The following is a 4422-nucleotide window of genomic DNA, read 5'->3' as shown; positions in this document are numbered from 1 at the left end:
AGGTGACGGAAGGGTTGATTTTGGTCAGCGGGTATTTTTAGAATGGTAGCGACTTTTTCTGAAACGGGTGTCTTTTCAATTATTCTTTAATGTGAACTTAAGTTGAAACATTTAGAAAAACGACAATTTTGGTGCTGTTCGGAAGCAAGATGCTATCATTTACCCAAATCTGTTGGTTTGATCCCCCGGATGAAACGCTTCCATAATTCCCAGTCCCTCTCTGATGAATAAAAAATTCCACATACAAGCTGTAGACAACAACTTCTTTTCCTCTCCTCTGTAATATTTTTGGGTGCTTTTTGTCCTGAAGTAAGACACACATCTTTTTCTTAAATCTGATGTTTCTATTCAACGGAGGCAACATTTCCCTAATTCCTGGTCCCTCTGTTCTGATGAATTCAAATTAAAAAAAAAAAAAACAAATTATAGCCCCTCCTTACCTTGTTTGCTTTGCTGTATCACCTCTGGTGGCGGCCCACGTAGGTTGAGGAAACGGTTTTAGGAGGGATCTTTTTATTTTTTTTGCCAGGCGTTCCTCGGTGGTCCCAACAGGATGTAAACCGCGTCTTAGTGATAGCTGGGAAAACACAAGTCAATAAGATGTCACTTCATTTTGTACAAAGATGCTTTTTTTCCCCCAACAACTTGTAAACCCCGATTCAATAAATTCAAGCTGTCACTGAAAATGTGTTTTTGGAGTTGGTATTCGTCGCACGTTGATCGGTTGGTTGAAGTGAGTTCTGACAAATCATCCAAACCCTTGAGTTTGTCCTTCCTGTGCAAAATGGATGAACACCTCGCCAAATTATTGCTGTGATGGGTGTTGTTGCACGTTCACATGCTCGAAAATATTTTTGTGAATTTTTGATGTTCACACTTTGTTGTTTGCTGTTTGAGTCCACAGACGGGGGGGGGCGTCATCTTCTTGATTTGTTTTGACAGTCGACAACTGTCTTGATATACTCGGCAAGTTCGTCTACTTTGAAAAGTCAGCTTTTTGATCCATTTCTCAGTCAAGACGAGAAAAACGTTCAGAATTTTGATGCTGACTCGATTAGCGATTCCCAAATCGCTCTCTCGCAATGTAGCCTCATTCAGTGTCTCCCAACCTCTGTTGAGCCCATGAAACATATTTTACATCTCACGGCACACCGTAAAAATATAGTGGACACAAAGCTGAATCATCATCTATTTTGAAACAGCATTTGTTTGTTCTGCTTGTCACCCTGGCAGAGAGAGATGAACAAAGATACATTATTTGTCGGAAATTCAATATTTATTGACCAAATTGCGTGATGGGTGAGCTCACCTTTGTGATCTCTCACCCAACACTGATGCATTTCACTGTATTAGTGTGGCGTGAGAGATTATCAGACCTGCAGGAAATTATCCAATTTGATTTAATTGGTTGAAATATTGGTTATGTGCTGCAAGCTGCCCCAAAAAATAAATAGATAAATAAATAAAAAAGGAATCTTCTACTAGGTGGCAGACGGTACAATTAAATCATTCAGTACCAGCTAATTCTGGACTATGTGTGAAAAGACGCTTAAAAACGTCGTTGGGAGTGAATGAGTTAACCTGCTTCTGATCCAACAGAATAATGGCATGATGTTCAACGAAACAAGCCCAGATTTCACACAACGTAACCACATGCGTAAGCAAATTGAGATGAGTAGATCATTAGTTCAATGTTTCCACTTTTGTGTCCGTTTGTTGGTATGCTGTGAGATTTTTCGGATGTAAAATACATGCCTCGGCTCAATAAAGGTTGGGAAACACGGCTCCAGTTCAACTAGTCGTGAATGACATTTTCGATGTAAATGGTGTCTCCCAATGAATCGCGGTCAAATCTTTTACGCTTCTTGTCATCCCCAAGATAAACCAATTTTTACACACAAATCATCTTCATTTCATCTCTGCACTGATGCAACAGCGGATGTAAAATACATGCCTCGGCTCAATAAAGGTTGCGAAACATGGCTCCAGTTCAACTTGTTGTGAATGACATTTTCGATGTAAATGGTGTCTCACCGTCAAATCTTTTACGCTTCTTATCATCCACACAAATCTTCATTTCATCTCTGCCCTGATGCAACAGTGCGAGACAGTTGCCCAGCAAACACGACTCCGTTCAAATAAATGTTTCGAAATGTATTTGCTCCATTAGCATGTATCGTCCCGGGATACATTTTTTTTTTTTTCCATGAGATAAAGGGCTTTCATTGTTGCCTCTTCGTTTCACGCGGGAAAGGCTTTGCGGGGATGGACTAAATCCTGCAAGCACATATGGGAATGTATACGACGCTGATCATTGTGGTCTCATGCATATACATTATATAGAAGCGTCGGGAGGGATTAATTCATTTCATGTTAAGCCTAGAGATAGCAGTTCATCTCGATTGCCCCGCCCTATCCCCCCCGCCCCCAAAGCTGTTAAAATCTATAAAAAAAAAAAAAATGTCACATTGACCTGAAACACTTGACCAGTTGATGTTGACTACAGTCACGGCACCCACGAGGCATCCTCCCTGTAATAAAAGCATCAAAGCCTTCCTGATGCTCTGTATCTCGGTATCACTTCACTCGTGTCCTCTTTATGACACTCCAGGCAGCCTTTATGTTGACATCACCACTCTTTTGCACTTCTAACGTTCTCGTCCGCACCCCCCCATCCACCCCCCTTCATGAACAGAATATAAAAATCCTTTTTTTTTTGTTCTAAATACACTCCACGTTGGCAAGAAGAGGGGCAGATTGTGATGGCGTGCTATAAAAGTCCACTCATGATGTTGCTGCTGGGCAGACACGACTTTGTTTGCCAGCTGGTCCGCCTCTCTGCTGCTCCCTCCAAAATATCTCGGCGGCCATCTGATAAAGGCTGTCATGAGATGTTGTTAAATACTTTCATGTTCCACTTTTGATGAGCTCAACTTGACTTTGGAGTTTCGAGTCAAAGGTCGACGCGGCAGATTGGCCGCACTAAAAATGCAAAAATAAAGATGTTCTACGTTCTACTCATTTGCCTCAAACGGTGGAGCGTCTCAAATAAAATGCCCCCAAAGTTGGACAGTTTAGCGGTCAACTAAAATCTAGTCGAATGAAACCATGTGTGCGCGGGGGTGGTCGAAGACCAATTCCTGCTACAAAAGTCTGCATGTAATTGACTTAAAAATGTGAATTGCTTATACATGCCACAAGACAGCAATTCCCTGACTAAATTAAGCTCCTCCCACACTTTAATAAGTTGCATAGCGTCAACATGCTACGAGATGGTGCCAAATAATTTTTTTAATATGACCTGAGCACATAAACAGCAAATAGGTGAATTTTCCTAAATAAGTGGGGGGGACACTGAATTTGACTGTGCTTAAGAATTTGTATTTATTTTCCAAAACAAGGATGAAAATTGCATTTGAATGAATTCAACCGTATAAATACCTACAAAGTAATCCGAAAGTTCAACATGGCTTCTTCTGCCGCCTGCCAACATACGTAATCATGATCATAGTACCTATAAACGGTATTTCTCTTCCATGTCCCCTAATCTGTGCACGCTTTGAGGATTTCATCAATTTGGGCGTAAAATTAAAATGGTATCGTAATTTATCACGTGTGTATATTCTTGTGTCATTTTATCCTTGTGATATTACTCGCATTGTATTCTTGTCCCGAAACTAAAGTTTAACCCGATTGTGCATTTTAATTCAATGTGATTCACAATTGAGAGATCCCAGGTTCGAATCTTAAACCTGTGCGGAGTTTGCTTGTCCTCCCAGTGCTTATGTGGGGTTACTCCCACAATCCAAAAAAACATACGTTTGGTTCACTCAAGACTCTCAACTGTCCATAGGTGGTCATGTGCCTCTTAATGAGGACAAGTGTCCCAGAAAAATGGATGGATGGATTTGATTGTGTTATATAACCATTTTGAGCCAGCCATCCTGAGTCATTTTTTTCCATTCTGCTAAACCTTGAGTCTTTTTTTTTTGGACGAATAGTATTTGAAAATTCCTAATTAAATTGAATGAAACCCCACAACAGATGACTACCATTCATAATAGATCACTTTGATAAACTTTGAATTCACCAAATGTTTTTTTTTTTAGATTATACTGTTGTTTTATTTTCCTTTTTAGACCAAACTATAAAGCCCTGCTCGTGTTTTGTCCTTGGCAAATCAACTTACCTTCTTCAGCATAACCAAACAGGATTTTGGCTTAAGTGATGCTAAAGTCACCAAGCAATTTAATCTTTTTTTTTTTTTTTAAAGAACCTGCTCAAAATAAACTACATAAACACCTCGGGTGTGAGCAATGAGCAGCTTTAATGAATAAAACATGGCTTTGCTGTGCTGTAGTCAATCAGGACTGCATTCCACAGACTCCTCACACACACACACACACACACACACACACACAC

General features: G+C 40.1%; 1 long non-coding RNA gene across 1 annotated transcript in view; it reads right to left on the bottom strand.

Moving 5' to 3' along the window:
• LOC109516906 (uncharacterized) overlaps positions 1 to 615 on the bottom strand; it is a 3207-nt gene extending 2592 nt beyond the window's left edge. Inside the window, exon 1 of the long non-coding RNA XR_002168447.1 lies at positions 441 to 615. This is a non-coding gene — a long non-coding RNA (uncharacterized LOC109516906). The remainder of the gene's footprint in view (positions 1 to 440) is intronic.
• Positions 616 to 4422: the final 3807 nt, after the last annotated feature.

The sequence above is a fragment of the Hippocampus comes genome, unplaced genomic scaffold (assembly GCF_001891065.2).
Source record: "Hippocampus comes isolate QL1 unplaced genomic scaffold, H_comes_QL1_v1.1 scaffold182, whole genome shotgun sequence".
Lineage (NCBI taxonomy): Eukaryota > Metazoa > Chordata > Actinopteri > Syngnathiformes > Syngnathidae > Hippocampus > Hippocampus comes.
The sequence above is the reverse complement of the archived record's forward strand: the minus strand, read 5'-3'. Positions and strand labels throughout refer to the sequence as shown.